Genomic DNA, 18,723 nt, shown 5'->3' on the forward strand with positions numbered 1-18,723 from the left:
TTTAGCTACGTGTTTTAGGGAGCTGCTGATGGGTTATCTGAAGTTCTCTCTGGACCTAGGAATACCCTCTGTCTGCTCTGTTCTACTGGTCTAGGCTATAGCCCGACACATGCAACTCTCACAACCAACCTTCATTCTCTTCCAGATTTCACCATCTTCAATATTTTCCAACCCTGACAACTACCACTCCACCACCCATGAACAAGTCCATATCTTCCTTGCCAAGCCCCACATTTCCACTCCTTCCCCCAGCTCCATTCCCATAATTTTCCCCATTCAGTTTGCAGTATCATCTTCACTCCCATTCCTGTCTCTGCTCATGTTTTTTCCCCTTCTCTCAAGACCTACTTCATTTCATCATAGTAATCCCCTCCCTGTCTTGAAGGGTCTCTCCCATAATATATATTTACCACTCATCAAGCATACAGTCCAAGTCCTTTACTTCACTAATTGCTGAGTTTGACACCAGTCCAAGATAGGTCATCAGCTTTCATCATCCACTTCCAGTCAGTCTCATAGAAGAAGTTATCCTTGGCCAGTCATCCCCTTCTTAAGTACAACTCCATAAAACTAATCAGATTCTAAAATATTTATTTAAATTGCTCATTTGGTCTCTCTGTCTGATTTGTTTTACAAATTCTAAGACAATTTCCTGCTTTGCTCAGAGCAATAAACCTACGGGCCCTTCATAAGCAGGGTGTTTGCACTACCACATGCCTTAACCAGGATTCTCAAATCTCCAGTGGCTCTAGGTTCACTTCAGTAACACTTGCTTGTTCCTCTGTTCTTACACACCACCACCAGGCCCTCCCTCTGATGTCCTATATATAAGGGGGGACGGGGGTGGCAGGCAACGTTTCTTTCTGGTCTCTCAGCTCAACGTTTCTTTTTCAGCATTAGGTACAAAAGAACTGTTGCACATTACGATTGCCCTACTTACAGTCTTGGGGGACACTGGCACTGCCCTAGGACCCATAATCCAGTCAGAAATAATAAATATTAAAGCCCCCCCCACCACCAGACACATGCAGCAAGATGCCCATCCTTTGGAGGCCCATAGTGAGGAGCAATGCTTCCTGGTGACTTTAATGCCTGATAATTACCTATTCTTAGCCTATTTACTGGAGAAGGCAATGGCAACCCACTCCAGTACTCTTGCCTGGAAAATCCCATGGGCAGAGGAGCCTGGTAGGCTGCAGTCCATGGGGTCGCTAGGAGTCGGACACGACTGAGCGACTTCACTTTCACTTTTCACTTTCATGCATTGGAGAGGGAAATGGCAACCCACTCCAGTGTTCTTGCCTGGAGAATCCCAAGGACAGGGGAGACTTGTCTCTGGGGTCGCACAGAGTCGGACACGACTGAAGTAACTTAGCAGCAGCAGCCTATTTACTGCCCAGCCAGAGAGGTGTTTTCTTCCTTAAAGGTATTTTTTCTTACATGTGGATAGACATAATGGGAAAAAGTTGCTCAAATAACTCAACAAATGAGACAACAGATAAGCATGTTAATAATATAATTTGCTTTTTTGAGCAAATACTCCAGACACCAGCTAACATTTTTTCATGGTTTTCAACAACTGTCTGAGGTGACTGGATACATTTGTCCAAGCTCTTTCATTTTCATTTGCTACAGAGGCATACGGGGCTTCCCAGGTGGCACTAGTGGTAAAGAACCTGCCTGCCAATGAAAGAGACAGAGACGCAGGTTCCGTCTTTGGGTCAGAAAAATCCCCTGGAGGAGGTCATGGCAAACAACTCTAGTATTCTTGCCTGGAGAACCCCCTGGACAGAGGAGTCTGACAGGCTATGTCCATAGGATCGCAAAGAGTCAGACACAACTGAAGTGACTAAACATGCGTGCACAGAGGCATATGGCTCCTAAAATTATACTTAAACAAATTCAGAATCAGTTGAGTAAGACACAGTACAATTCCATCATCAATCGGACAGTGGGGTGAATTGTAGTAAGAGGTCTGACTCATTTTTTGACTTTTGACCACTGACAGCTTCAAAGCCCCATACTCCCTCTTTCCCCTTTGCCCCATATATAGACAAGCTAATCATGATTTTAAAAATCCATCAGTCCCCTTGGTGCCTATGGGAACTTCACACCACACAAACCCTGGACACAGGAAGAAACTTCCACTCTAGACTCGCATTCTACCCAGTCAAAATCAAGTCATCACACCGCCACTTCCACTATGCTCTTGGCTTTATGGGAGAGAGTGCACCTGTCCTATTGTTCCAAGAATTATTTTTTAAGTGATAAATTTTCTTCCAAATTATTTCGGTATGTGTATCATCATTTGCCTCAATATCCAGTCCACTAATTAGGAAGGAATCCTTCTCATCTCCATGGGTGGATAGAACAGGATTAAACTAGAAATCAATCAATGAAATAAATGGAATTAAACTATAAATAAAACTGGAAAATCTATAAATACTTGGGGGAAAAACACCATATTTCTCAGTAATTAACATATCAAAGGACACAAGAGAAGCAAGAAAATATTTTGAATTTACTAAAAGTGAAAAGACAATATATCAGGTTTTTGAAGATATGCTACAATGGTTCTTAGAAGAAATCTTATTACTTGAATGATCTAAGCTTCCTCCTTAAGAAACTAAAAAAAAATAAAATAAAATAAACCAAAAGCAAATAGAACAAAAAGATATTAAAAGAAAATAAATCAATGATATTGAGAACAGAATAAAAGAAAATAAATAAGATTTTTTAAGTTCAATAAAGTTAATACATTTCTAACTATACTGAAAAGAAAAAAGAAAGAAAATACAAATTACAAAAACCAGGGATTAATGAAGAGACATCACTACAGACTCTAGACATATTTAAAAAACCAAAGAACACTATGAGCTATCTAGAACTGCAAATTCAACAACTTAGATGAAATGGACAATTTTTTCAAATTACCAAGTCTCACTCAAGGAGAAATTTATATGATACTCAAAAATCTATACAGATAATGTGGACATTTCAGTAATAGGAAAATGTTCACAAGAAAGAGAAACCTCTAATTCATAGAAATTTTTACTTTTTACCATCATTTTTAAGTAGGTAATTTTTCTTTTAAATATTGACTATGAAATCAGAATGATAGAGAGCCCACATTGTCTTCTACTCAATAAGATGCTATATTCTTTTTTTAAAGTCATTTCTCTATAACTCATTAAGGTAAGGAAATTTTATATCTAATCATTATTATAATTGACAAATAAGTTTTTCCTCAGGAATATTGTTTTCACTTTGTTTCCAGATCTGATTTTTTTTAAAGTAAGTTGATCCTTTTTTAAAAACTAGAAGCTCATTGGATATTTTTATTGTCATCTAATTTGAAAAATTCCAACTAGCTATGTCTAGATATGGATTTACTTTGCATTGTTTGCGTGAAAAATAAATTCTTAATGTTCTTAGTGAAGTCTTTCATTAGATGAAAAGAATTTATTTTATAATTTCAATAAGGCTAAAGCTTCAGTTGTGCCAGTTTATTTTTACTTTTGCTGCTTGCTGCTGCTGCTGCTGCTAGATCGCTTCAGTCTTGTCTGACTTTGTGTGACCCCATAGATGGCAGCCCACCAGGCTCCTCTGTCCCTGGGATTCTCCAGGCGAGAACACTGGAGTGGGCTGCCATTTCCTTCTCCAATGCATGAAAGTGAAAAGTGAAAGGGAAGTCGCTCAGTTGTGTCCGACTCTTAATGACCCCATGGACTGTAGCCTACCAGGTTCCTCCACCCACAGGATTCTTCAGGCAAGAATACCGGAGTGCCTTCTTCATTTTACTTTTGAGTTGTCCTTATCATTGGATGGCATTCTGCCTGGACTTCCAGAACAATATTCTTAATTTCTCTCCAGCCACAAACTAGTGAGCAATGATGAATAAGAAATTTTCCAAAGCACATATTCTGCTATTCACTGACTCAATTACATTTTAAAGTCTCATGCAGTACATCTTAATTGTTTCGCAGAAAGTTCTAAGGATTCTTTCCTCAGTTCAGTTCAGTCACCCAGTTGTGTCCGACTCCCTGTGACTCCATGAACTGCAGCACTCCAGGCCTCCCTGTCCATCACCGACTCCCGGAGTTCACTCAGACTCACGTCCATCGAGTTGGTGATTTCTCCTCAGTGGAAATAATTTAAAATCCTAGGAATACAGTGTGGGTAAAATATTTGTGTAATAAGCTCTATTGTATCAAGTGAAACATCACTATGGCTGGCTTTAGCTGGATTTCTTTCATTTTGCTTTTCTTTATTTTTTGATTTTTGTTTTTCAATTCATAAAATTTATTCAGGAGCTGTTAGAATCCTTTGCTATGTCACTGACAGACTATGATATAGTTATCGTATAAATTAATTGTGAGTTAGGTATTTTGCATTGAAAGTTATCTTGGTACTGAGCCCTAAGACATATTCCAAACAGGTCATGAAGTCTGATTAACCTTTTATCACATTCAACTACTTGAAGTTACATGAACTTGAATCTGTCCTCTAAATATAACAATATGATTTTGGCATCTCATTAATAAACATGACAGCATTTATTAACACTGCCATGTAACTAAAGTAAAACTTCATCAATTCAAATCTCAAGGAACCAGAAGTAATCAAGCTAGAACGAAACAGGAACAAATTATCTGACATCATATTTTAGCAGCAAGAGAGCTGAGAAGCTAAACAACTTGCTGCTTCTGTCAAACAATCTTGATTACTTGTCAGTGTGGAAGAAGTCAGTTGAGTATGGAATGAAAGGTTAATTTACTTGCACTCACATAACCTCTCCCTCTCTTCTTATTGACAAATAACCAAGGTCATTAACTGAAGTTTGCAAATCAACTTCTATGAATTCATGGCTCATAGAATCATGTACTTTAAATTATAAATATAATAGTATTTGACCTTATCCTTGCCAAAATATTCTATACTAGATTACTTATTTTTACTAGCAACAGCAATGTTAAATTAATAAAAAATTGTATTTTTAGTCTCTCATCAGAATTCTAAGCTCAAATATTTGCTTATTTGTTCTTCAGTTATCAAATATTCCATTTTTCTTCCTCTCCTTCTCCCTTCTTTCCTCCCTTTGAAAATAAGACATTTAAAAACATTTTAGGTGCAATGTAAGATATATTCCACACTTGCCTTTGATGTGTAACTACATAGCTTCAATTGCAAAGCAAACACATGATTTTATCATCTATATCAGGTGGGCATTAACACTGAGTATTTAGACAAAAAGAATTAAAAGCAGTTAGTATTTATTTAATCCACTGTGTACATATCCTCACATTTAAATCTCACAACCCTGTAAAGAAGGTACTTTCATCTCCATCTTCTAGAAATAGAAACCTCACAGAAAGATCACACAACCAGGGTTAAATACCAGTATTTTCACTCAGTTCCCCTTGAATCCAAAGTCAGAGCAGTGAAAAAAAGCAGACATACAGCCTTTCTCCAACAAATTTACTGTTGCTCTTACCCTACGAACTGAATGTATTAAAAAACAAAAACTCCTTCCTTCCTTCCTACTTCACTTGTTTCCTCTCTTCCTTCTTATATTAACCATGTTTTCTATTTTCTGGTGCCTTGACATCTGGTGCCTTGCTGACCCTGGAAGGAGTCAGCTGGTCTCCTGCTTAGACAATTTTTGGAGACTGTAAACAGTTCATCCAAGAGCATGCCTTTCAAATACAAATCAACCAATCCAGAACGTATACCCCCAACAAGGTCTTTTATCAGGATCCTACATTCTCAAGGTCACTATCAACTTGCCCTATCACCCCCGGGTCAAGTACCAGACAAACAGGGACAGTCCCTATACTCCAGAGTGTACTGAAGTGATTCAAACTCACCAGTCCTAAACCGGCTCTCCGGCTTTCCCTGACACACCTGTTCCTTCCCCCAAAGAAACCACAATGAAAGTTGTTGCCACAGTTTCCTCCCACCCGCCCTCACCTCCTGAGGGACGAGTGCTTCCCTGTGCAGCAATCAATGATGCAGCATATTCCCTCCACATGCAGTGTGTAACAAACTGTCTTTTCAATGGCAGCAGTCTGAACTGTTAACCTTACTGATATGAATAATAATAAAACTTATTAACCTTGTCTCTCTCTTCCTCTTCCTCCTTCTCCGCCTTCTTTCTCTTTCACTCTCTCCCTCCAACCTTCTCTCACCATTTTCATTCTCCCTTCTTTCTTCCATGTGTAGAAACTAGCAACTATTGAAATCAAGTGCCATCAAGTTAGCAACGTGCTGTACTCTTCTGGCTGCACTATGTAAAATGAATTTTAGCAAAATGAGTACTCTAAGTTTTGGATGGACATATGTTCTTTCATATTTAATAATCTTGAGTGTGAAGAAACACTTCTGCAATCTGCCTTGAGTTATCTGAACATTAGATGAGCGGGTCAGTCTTTAAATATGAGTTATATTTTTAGAAATAAGGAAAAATTATTCATCACAACCCTTAAACAACAGCATATGTTCTTTCCTTCGTATTAACTATAGACAAATACCAAGTTTAAATGTAAACTCTGTTTGGCTGCTAAGAAAAATATGGGTACAAATTTTTGAAATGGTGCCAATCACACTCTACCCTCAATGTAGAAAATATAACAGCAGAAAAGAAACTGCTGAAATCAAAGAACCAAAGGATTAATTGACTTTCAAATTATTTTCTCAGCACCTGAAGAAAAGTCATTTCTATATTAGATTTGTTTCTTAATTAAGTGGAGCATACTTGTGAACTTTTTTTGGACTAAACATCTTTTAAAACGTGGGTTTTAGCTTTTTGGTGTTGATTTATTTTTGTTCCATGGATTTTCTGTTTTCACTTAAGCTTTAGTCCATTAGGTAGGAAGTTAAGCAGGAGCTAGGAGAGGTGGGCTGACTGAAAGGGATACAAGGTGATGGGTAAACCCCATCCCAGACACACCCAGAAGAGCTGACAGATATGCTACAAAATAACCACAGTAACTTTTTCAACTCCAGTACATGTGCCCTAGGCTCACAGTGGATACAAACTAATCAAAGGAGCTTCTTAAAGTAACCTTTGGCATCTGGAAACCATTAAAGGTTCATAAATATCCTGTACATATATACATCTGATTAAAATAGACTGAATTATGGGAAGACATACACAACACAGCTTGCTGTTACATAACTTCCAATTGTCAACTGGCCAGAGCATATGCCCATTCGCATTCCCTTTCATTGACTTATGGTGAGTACAAGCCCTGTTTTGCACAGGGCACAAGGATGAAGAGGAGACAGGAAGTATAAAAGGGAGGAAGCCAAGAGGGTTCATCAAGAGGACTCCTTTGGGATTGGCCTGCTCCCATGTTTCGGGAGTGTCTGTCTGATAAAAGATATGTCTGCTTAAGCTGAACTGAGCTGTAACTTGTCTGTTGTTTTACACCCAAGTAGTCCGTTCCAAATTTTTGTTGTCACGTGACAAGAACCAAGAAAGAGAAATAAACTGACCTGACAAGTCCATATCTGAGTTTCAGTTTTTATTTATATCTCCTATATTGCCCTCTCTTATACTATCATTTAGTTTTTAATTTTCCAATCTCCTAATTTCCCTGTGTGCTTGTGATCTATTTACCCACCCCTTACTACAAGGACTGTAGTAATAAGTGGCAGACAATCAAGGTGAGTTTTACCATAGTAGTGTGCTAATTTTGTTACAAGCATGACTGCAAACCCAAAGGATGTAATTTAGAGAAATTTTGTCTGGACTATCCTCTAGGAACTAGAACAAGGAGACAGAAAAGATGATTCTGAGTAAATCATTTTTTTTTTTTCTCCCCTGCCCGTCCACCCCCCGCCCCCGCCCCCCAATTATAGCTGAATAACAAGGAGCAAACTCCCAGGGAAGGCAGTGATCTGTTTGAAAACAACTAGCAGTGTGCCCTCGTGAGTGTCTTTTGTATACAGTTACTCAAGCACAGACTTGTTGACTACCTGTTAGGGATGCTACAGAAGAGTTTTGACACAGCTGCGAGATGCAACGAGATCACTTCCACCTCTAAAACCTACAAGTGCAATTTAATCACCAACCCTAGCCATCATTAAGAATGACCTCAAATAACTCCAAATCCATGCATCTACTCGCACATTCTTTTCACAGCCAACAGACCTTGAATGATGACTACATGCCAAACACTATTCTAAGACACAGAACAAAGGATAACAAAGGTAACAACCTCTATCATTGTGGGGCTTTTGTTCTTTGGGAAGAAACTTATCTAAATACAAATAGAAACCAGAGATACTATTTATTTTTATTATTATTATGTGAAATAAATAAATAAGGTAATCTGCTAAAGTTAGGCTAGCAGGACAATCAAGGACCAAATATCTTTAAGAAGCAAGTGCCATAGAAAGGAATCATTTACAGAGAATTTTTCTGGAAATGGTATTTCCAAAAAATGGGAACAGCCAATATAATGGCCCTGAAGCAAGATGAAGCTTAACTACAGTCAAGGAACAAAAAGAAGCTAAAAGGTTAGGTCAGGAGATAACCACACAAATTGACACCAGCTGGTCCCTAACTTCATGTCTACATATATTCTTGAAATGAGTTATTTGTGTATATCATCCAAAAAAAAGTTGAACTGAAAATCACATTGGAAATTCTGAGTGAGATTCTTGATAAAGCCACAACCCTATTAAAGATCATAGCCATCATTCTCAAAAGGTTCACTCTGGCAATCACTTGCAGGCATTTAACAGGGGTGTTTAATATCCTCCCGAAAACATTGGGCAGGAAGAACCAGCCTTCCAGCATGTCTGCAATGTGAACCTAGTGTCTCACAACTGAAAATTGGCTTGAGCTTACCCTGCTGGCTGCTTTGCCAGCAGTCCAGCATTTCAAACCTTGAATTCCTGTCCGTTCATCTGTAGTTGCGTTTATGTCTCTCACTTAAGCAGTTTTCAACACACTTCTGTGGTTCTTTTGATATAGTGAATGTGCAGGTGTATGTCTGACTCTGCCAGGGACTGTGTCCAGATCTGGGCTTTATTGCTAAAACAGACATCTTCGAGTATCTGAATCACTGTATATGCCATATTTACTCTTGTGTAGGTAGGCCAATTTTCCTCCAGCTAAAGATATAATTTAAAATTATTTCTCCCTGCTTACTCCTCCACTTTCTCCCATTGCCTATGCTAAATAATTCACCTCACAACTCCAAAAGTGCTGTGAGTCACCCAGCCCATCTATATTCTTTTAGGGTTATAGAGAAGGTCAAAACATGCAAAAAAAAAAAAAAAAAAAAAGGAGCCTATATGGAACAGACTTAGAGAAAAACTGGAAAAATCTCAACAGATCAAAGTAATCGCTCTGACTGAACCAAATTTCACTTTTATTTTGATCTCATTTCCTGGAAAAGGCACACAATTCAGGAAGACTAGTTGGGCAAGGGAGTGAAAAAGTCACTGCAGCTAGCCTGCTTCTCCTCTGAAGCTCCAGTTTTGAAACCTTTGCAGTTATGAACTGGAAATCCATGTGTTACATAATGCATTTCTGGAAAAATGCCCAAGACACATATATGCTCTACGAAGCTCTAATACTAACATTAATCTAATGAACGGTATATTAGAAAATGATTTGTGTACATCCTAATGGAAAGCATATTTTCTGAGAGAAGCTTGTAGACTGAAATGCAAAAAATAATCCATCCCCTAAACACAGCTTCCAGCTATCACATCAACCAATAAGATAAGTTGGTGCACCTTTGCAGAATGCTGAATGATTGCTCTGTTTTCTGTCGCCCAGGGGAAAGCATTTTCCAAATCTCGTGCAGGTGTCTGAGAGAGACTACCTAAAAGGAAAGAAGCTGAATTCTCCTCTTTGAGCCCCTGAATGACTTTTTTTTCACATATAAGCTTATTGTTTAAAATATCAGTTCATTTTTCAAATGCAGCAAAATCCAAGCCCCTGTTTATCCCAGGGGGTTAATTTGGTTAAACCTGCTACATCATATTGTGACTGGCCTCATATTTTACTCGAAAAGGCATAGCATCTTTTATCTTTTATTTATAGTGATCTTCATATTCATTTCTCAACTGAGGCAGGTATTTCAGGGAGAGCTTGCATTGATCTCTAATCTTTTTTTTTTCTCTCTCTTTTTGTAACGTACACTTTTGGCCCTTAAGAAATAGCTCTGATAGAAGTTTGCATTTTTTTTTTTTTAAAGGAAAAGCAAGAGTTTGAGATCATGGATTTTTTTTTTAACCTGCTGAAGACAGAATCAGACTTTGTCACCCAGTCGGTGATATGCCTTTAAATAAAATCTGCATCCCACTATTTTTTTTTAAAGTGCATTTGTCTTCAAAAGATGGAGCTTGACTTGACTCTTTCATGTAGCTGACTTCTGATTATTAACAGGTGAGAGTGAGGCCAGGCTCTAAAGAGAGGCTTAAATGATATAGGAGATGAGAATTTAAATGCTCCTTGCCAACTACAGATGAATTCATGGGTATAACCTAGAGTCAAGACCAACAGATTCATAAACACATTTTAAGGAATCTAAATCCCATCTAGTTGTCCTGAGAAGCAGCCAGAAGGAATTGCAAATCGAGGCATATACCTAACTCAGCTGTCTGGCAATAACAACAGCCTCGTTTCTCATGTCTCAAGTTGCCAGTGTGTGTCTGCATACTCAGTCGCTCTGTCATGTCCAGCTCTTTGTGACCTCATGGATTGTAGCCTGCCAGGCTCCTCTGTCCTTGAGATTTCCCAGACAAGAATACTGGAATGGGTTGCCAGGTCCTCCTCCAGGGGATCTTCCCGATGCAGGGATCGAACCATATCTCCTGCATCAGCAGGCAGATTCTTTACCACTGAGCCACCCAGGAAGCTGCCAGTACTGGCTGAGTAAAGTTTAAAACTGGAAACCCTGGGGATTCAGAGTCACTTTGAGTTGAGCCATGTAGACTAGTGCACACCAATTGAGCATGAGAGCCAGCAGCTCAATTTAGACTTATAGATGCAAATATAATTAACCCATGACTTTTCAACAGGTTGCTCCTCTTAGGGCCTTATTTTGTTGACAACCAGCATTATCCTAATTCAACTGGCATTTTTCTTTTCTTTCCCAAACTCCTTTCTGGACTCCACATATCTTTTTGAGTCTGATCATCTATTCCATTTTCTCTTCTCTAGGAGAAACATGGATATTTCCCTCTGCGAAGCTCCAGAATCAGAGATACTCTGCAAATGATATGTCAAGTGTTATTGTCATGCTGCACATAGATCTCTGGTCTTGAGTGTATGTTAAGAAACACACTTGTCTTTTACTGCTTCTGGCACAATTACAAATTAGCGCTCTTCTAAGGGAAGCCCTAGAGAGCACAAAAATGGGAGTTTTATGAAGAGACTTTGTGATAGGAGATAGCTTGATAAAAAAGATTGAGCACAGGAACTGGGGTCCATTAGCAGCTCCGTTGCTGACTAGCTACAAATATTTGAGCAAACCACTTAGCACTCTCATCCTCAGTCTCCTCATGTAAAATGAGATGTGTAGGGTTAAATAATTTCTGCAATCTCTTCTAAGCCTTAAAACTCTACAACACAGAGAAGAGAAGGAACACTGTTTTGTTAACTCTTTCTCTAGGAAGAGATCCTTCTCACATTCCAGCACCACCTCTTGTTTTCAGACTGGATTTGCAGCAAGTTGGTGGAAGGCCTGTACGGGGTTAATTTCTTCCTCTTGTGGTTTAGTTTCCTCTGGCACATTGTGTCCAGCCTTAATATTTTACACTGTTAGCCATATCATCTTTTATCTTTTATTTATAGTGATCCTCATATTAATTTCTCAATAGCAGCTGATGCGGCAGCAGGGACAAGTCATTGATCTTCCAATTTATCCGCTACTCTTACATATCCTGAGGTTGAGGCAGCCTGGGGAGATTGATGGAGCCCTGATACCTGCCCAGGAGCTGGGTATTCCTCATGCATGAAAATCAACCACAGGAAACCGAAATTCAACAATCAGCAGCAATATCAGCCACCTCTCTAATAAATATAACAGGGCATTCTTTAATCATTGAAAGGGTGGTCTGGGATTCGGTAATGAAAGCACTCCTGCACAAGAGTGCCAGTGCAACTCTGGGCTGGCCAGGTGGTAGATTTGGGTAGAGGGAGTGGAAGTGGGGAGGCTGTTTGCAGATACCAGCTTCTCACATGGCAAATATTCTTATTACTTGAGTCTCAAGCAAGTCACGAGTAAGCATATACTCCTTCACTTATGTAAAGCAAAATATTTCTTATGAAATTTTTTTTTTAATTCTGCAAGAAAAACAACAGATCCTCCTCAGATCATGTTAATGCCCAATGATGACAAAAGAAATGGCCCATGGAGCTGCATACACTCCACTGGTCACAGAGACCAGGTGAACAGTTGTGCCCAGAGCTCTGAGTCATTTGCAGGCCCTCCGAGGGACAAACCACTAATTGATTCTTAAGGGAAGGTCTCCATTCCTTGACACAGCTAAACAGTGGCTTCTATCAAGCCTCTTTGTGGTCTCAGTTATCTTGAGCTGCTTACCTCTTGCCCGTATCTGCTCCTTAGCTAACTGTCCTGCTTGAAATCAGTGTTGCAGACTTATTCGATCATCAGCTTTGTGCCTGTCTCAATAAAAACCCATCCACTGAGGCTTGGTACTCTCTTTTACAATCTGTAGCTGGGGAAACACGTACTAAACGTGGAAGCAAAGTTTCGCATGTTAGGCCACACACATGATGCTGAGGAGGCAAGTCAGCAAGAAGTCAACAGGTGGGGCAGATGTGGAACTATGTACAAGCAGAGCATGCCCATCACTAGCCTGTAAAAATATCCCATTCTCTTGGTTATTACTCAGCATGCATACTACATAGACACACATATTACCTCTGCATTTTAAAAAATAATAGAATGACTAATAATGTCCTCCAGCGATAAACTGGCGTGTCAAGCTGCTCAGAAATTTCAGGCACAGAATTGCCAGAAACAATTTACTTCTAACAGTGTTATGAAGATTTGGAGTATACATGGGGTTTGGGCAATGCAACGATTTTCACAGACAGAACCTCACAAATGTTTGTGCCTGGTGTGTACCTTCTCTTCGTCTGATTAAAAGAAGCTGAGTGGATTCTTTGAGTGTTGAAATCATAATAAGCATATCCAATGACTTTGTCTCATACGGAACCACTGTTTGATATAAACTCACAATAAAAATATATATTTCTTCTAGCAGGTTTGAACACTTTATATGCTTTTGTTCTTTGGATTCTCTTTGCTCCTTGAATTTAAATACAATTTTCCCTTTTGTTATCTAATCAGGCTTTATAGTTATTTATTTTTTGTTACTGTTGTGCTTAGTTGTGTCCAACTCTTTGTGACCCCAAGGACTATAGCCCACTAGACTCCTCTGTCCATGCAATTTCCCAGGCAAGAATACTGGAGTGGGTTGCTATTGCCTTCTCTAGGAGATCTTCCTGACCCCAGGGATCCAACCCATGTCTCCTATGTCTCCCATACTGCAGGCAAATTCTTTACCTGCTGAACTATCAGGGAAGCCCAGCAGTTATTTATCAGTGTTAATAAATAAAAATTCAAGTGGAAACTGGTTCCTCAACAAAATATAAGATATATAAAATGTAATATCATCTTGTACAAAGCATGACAGACTCATTGAAAATGATGAGCATGCTTTATGGATAGCATCTCACCGTGTTATTATTAGCAGTATGGTAGAAACAGGAGTAAGAACAATACAATAGTAATAATGATATTGTGTGTTGCTGCCACACACAGTCATCTTCAAAACGTCAGTAAGTACACAGTTTCCCTTGACCTTCAAAAAAATTCTGTACATTAGACAGGCCTGGTATTCTGATTCCCATTTTGCAGATGAGGAAACTAAATTCCAGTGATATTAACTGATTCACCCAACTAAGGAGACAAAGAGTCAGGCTTTCTAAGTACTAGTCTAGACCCCTCCCCAGGAACTGGTGAGACATAAAGAAATGCACTAATAATCAAAAAAGAAACCAAGAACAAAGCATCCCCAGAACTCTCCTGCTAAGAAGAGTTTGAAAGTAGCTATTGCTACAAGGTAGCTATTGTTACCTAGAACTTATCAGAAACCAAAGAGCTCTGGGGTTCAGTAAAATGTGTCAGTTCAGGAAGTGAAGTGTCAGTTCAGTTCAGTCGCTCAGTCGTGTCCGACTCTTTGCGACCCCATGAATCGCAGCACGCCAGGCCTCCCTGTCCATCACCAACTCCCAGAATTCACTCAGACTCACATCGATAGAGTCAGTGATGCCATTCAGCCATCTCATCCTCTGTTGTCCCCTTCTCCTGCCCCCAGTCCCTCCCAGCATCAAAGTCTTTTCCAATGAGTCAACTCTTCGCATGAGGTGGCCAAAGTACTGGAGTTTCAGCTTTAGCATCATTCCTTCCAAAGAAATCCCAGGGTTAATCTCCTTCAGAATGGACTGGTTGGATCTCCTTGCAGTCCAAGGGACCCTCAAGAGTTTTCTCCAACACCACAGTTCAAAAGCATCAATTCTTCAGTGCTCAGCCTTCTTCACAGGCCAACTCTCACATTCATACATGACCACTGGAAAAACCATAGCCTTGACTAGACGGACCTTAGTCAGCAAAGTAATGTCTCTGCTTTTGAATATACTGTCTAGGTTGCTCATAACTTTTCTTCCAAGGAGTAAGCGTCTTTCAATTTCATGGCTGCAATCACCATCTGCAGTGATTTTGGAGCCCCCCAAAATAAAGTCTGACACTAGATAATTACAAAATGGAATCTGTAAAAAGTCACAGAATTTGGCATTTGCTTGAAAAATAATTCATATTTGGAGAAGCAAAGGCCAGATATGACTTGAAACTGTTTAAAAATAAAATCCCTAAAGAAGTATCCTGCCTACCTGTGTTTTATAGCCTTAGCTTCAGAGTTTATGTGAACTATTTCTTTGGCTGTTCCCATCTAAAATATTACTTTCTATGAGACAGGAGCACTGCAAATATATGACAATTTTATGGAAGAAGAGTTCTAGAGGATATGGGGTCCATACACAGGAAAATCACTTAATAGTAAGCACATGAATGAGGAATAATAACATGTGGAGGGTCACGATACTTGATGTCAGTCATGAGGAAGGGGGGCTTTTTTGGGTCATAACTCTCCCTGCTGGTAGACTCTGTAAATTTCTAGGTGCTTGCTCAACACTGGCTTTATGCAGTAAAGTTGAGTCCTGGTGGTGTGGGCGGGGCAGGGGGTGGGGGTGGTGGCGGGCAGAGAGGGAAGTCAGCCCCTTCTTTCCACCTGAGAATCAGGATTATCAGCTGAATGATTTAGGTAGCCAGGGGATTCTACAATAAAAGTTTAACCATGTTAGCAAATCTTTAAAAAAAGTGACTAATAAAAATATATAAAATGGTTGTGTACACGTGTGCAAACAGTTCAAGCTTACTGCACAAACAATTATCTTTGTTTTTATCTACATGCCCTTAAGATGCAGCCTGATGTTACCAAATGAATAAACCTTAAATATGGCAAAGTAAATCAAGCCATATAGAGGAGACAAAAAAAGGGGCAAGAGACAATACAAATTCGAATAATGAAAAACAAGCTTGATACATCTTTAAAATAGCCAAGAAGTCCCTGAAGAAGAAAACAAATGAAGAAATCCAAGGCAGAACAGCAAGAAAGAGTATTTACCAACACTAAGAATATTAATAAGAACTTGCACCACTGGTTATTTAGGAACTCAGTAAATTTTCTTTGCTTTATCTGCACTAACATAAATCCCAGAACTGCTGAAAAACATGCTTGTCAAACCCTTGCAACAGCTTGGGACTCTGTTATATAAACTTTGGGATACTATTAAACTTGAAGTAGAAAGCCTTTTGAAAATACATGTCCTTATCTGTTCTGGCATATTCATCCCCTGTAGGAGAATTGTGTGATTCAAAGAACATTAAATAGTAAAATTAAAAAAAAAAAAGCAGTTGAGAAAACACAGCACTTCAAAAGGCTTAAATCTGGAAGCATTTCAAATACGAGGTTTAGGATTACTAGTACAGTTTCCTAATCTCCTAATTATTTGAGAATGAGGGCACTTTTATGTATCTCTCTGTTTGGAATCACTGGAAATATCAATTAAACATAACAAATTAAGAGACTCTCCCTTGGGATGTGAGATCATCTTATACACATGATGGCCTTCTGCTAGTGGTTAGTGATTCTTTAATCAATCCAGAGAGGTTTCCTAAGCCCAAGAAATTTGGTCAAATGATTTAGGGCTCACTTAGAGATGTTACTATCATTAGAACTACATTTATCTTTGGAAAAAGAGATGATTTATATATATAAGCCATGTTCTTCATAGTGATACCAAGATCTCTGAACTTATATAGAGAACATCCAATTTTATTCCACTTTTGTTCTTGCTACCCTTTCACAGTCCTTCTGTGCACAAAACATTGAGAAGGCATCTCACCAGAGTCACAGCAGCCATATGCCAACCACTTATCACCAGATACCACTGTTGCCATTGGGTGTAATGGCAACCAAAGACATGTACTACAGCCTCTGATGGGTAATAGTGAGGCTATGATCCTCAAGCATCCTCAGTGAAGCCACAGATGTTCTGGGTACATGTGGGGTAAATTTTATTTTCTCCTTTTCTCTAATATGTTGCTAGAGAGATATCAAAAACTATTGCTGAAATTCAATGAATATGGTTTGATTACTTTTGATTAATGGCACCCCACTCCAGCACTCTTGTCTGGAAAATCCCATGGACGGAGGAGCCTGGAAGGCTGCAGTCCATGGGGTCATGAAGAGCCGGACGCGACTGAGTGACTTCACTTTCACTTTTCACTTTCATGCATTGGAGAAGGAAATGGCAACCTACTCCAGTGTTCTTGCCTGGAGAATCCCGGGGACGGCGGAGCCTGGTGGGCTGCCGTCTATGGGGTCGCACAGAGTCGGACACGACTGAAGCGACTTAGCAGTAGCAGTAGCAGCAAGAGTCCCATCTCTTTCAAGAACTGGGATGTATGTTTTGAGGGAGATAAACTATAGAAATATTCAACTGACAGAGATCATAATGGACTTAACTTCTCTGTTCTTTTGTACATTTTTGTTAAGACAAACTTCTGTTCTTGCCTTCTATTAAGGGTTCTATTAAGATAAAATTAACATGATAAACTGCACATACTTAAAGAACACAATTTGACTAAGTTCTGAAATATATATATATATATATATATATATATATATATATATATATATACATACACCCATGAAACTGCCAACACAGTCAAAAAAAGGAACACATCCATCACTTGCAAAAGTGTCTCCATACCTCATTCATAATGCCCCTATTTTCTTTCCACATTCCATCCCTCCACTTCCCCAGATGACCACTGATAAGCTTTCTATCGTTATAGAGGTGTTTCCATTTTCTAAAAATTTATATAAATGGATTCACACAGTATCCACTCTTCTGCCTGGCTTCTTATACTCAGTGTAATTATTTTGAAAGTAATCCATATGTTTGTGGATATAATAATGGGAATATAATAACATTTTGCTGAGTGGTGTTTCATTGTATGAGTATACAATAGTATGTTTATTCATTAACCTGTTGAAGGATGCTTGATGTTGTTACAATTGTACTAAAAATAAAGGTGCTATGAAGATACATGTACAAGTCTTTGTATGAACAAATGCTTTTATTTTTCTTGAATAAATATCTAGTTATAAAAAGGCTGGATCATATGATAAGCTCTTACCATCTTTAACTTTCAAAGAAATTCACAAACTGATTTCTGAAGTAACTGTACCACTCTCCTGCCAGGCTGGATGAATTGCAAGCTGGAATCAAGACTGCCAAGAGAAATATCAACCATCTCGGATGGTTGCAGATGATATCATTCTAAAGTTAGAAAGTGAAGAAGAACTAAAAAGCCTCTTGATGAGGGTGAAAGAAGAGAGTGAAAAAGCTGGCTTGAAACTTAACATTTAAAAAAAAAAAAAAAAAACCTAAGGTCATGGCATCCGGTCTCATCATTTCACAGCTAATAGAAGGGGAAAAAATAGAAAGAGTAACAGATTTTATTTTTCTGGGCTCCAAAATCCCTGTGGATGGTGACTGCAACGGTGAAATTAGAAGATGCTCATTCTTTGGAAGGAAAGCTATGACAAATCTAGACAGCATATTCAAAAGCAGAGACATCATTTTGCTGGCAAAGGTCCATATAGTCAAACCTATGGTTTTCCTAGTAGTCATGTACAAATGTGAGAGTTGGACCATAAAGAAGATTGAGCACTAAAGAATTGATTGATTTCATATTGTGGTGCTGGAGAAGACTCTTGAGAGTCCCCTGGTCAGCAAGGAGATCAAACAAGTCAACCCTGAAGGAAATCAATTCTGAATATTCACTGGACAGATTGATGCTGAAGCTAAAGCTCCAATACTTTAGCCACCTGATGCAAAGAGCTAACTCACTGGAAAAGACTCTGATGCTGGAAAAGACTCTGATGCTGGGAAAGACTAAGGGAAAAAGGAGAAGGAGGCAGAGAATGAGATGGTTAGATAGCATCACTGACTCAACAGACATGAATTTGAGCAAACTTCAGGAGATAGTGGAGGACAGAGTAGCCTGTAGTGCTACAGTCCATGGGTTTACAGAGTTG

This window comes from Capricornis sumatraensis, unplaced genomic scaffold, assembly GCF_032405125.1.
Source record: "Capricornis sumatraensis isolate serow.1 unplaced genomic scaffold, serow.2 scaffold15, whole genome shotgun sequence".
Taxonomy (NCBI): Eukaryota; Metazoa; Chordata; class Mammalia; order Artiodactyla; family Bovidae; genus Capricornis; species Capricornis sumatraensis.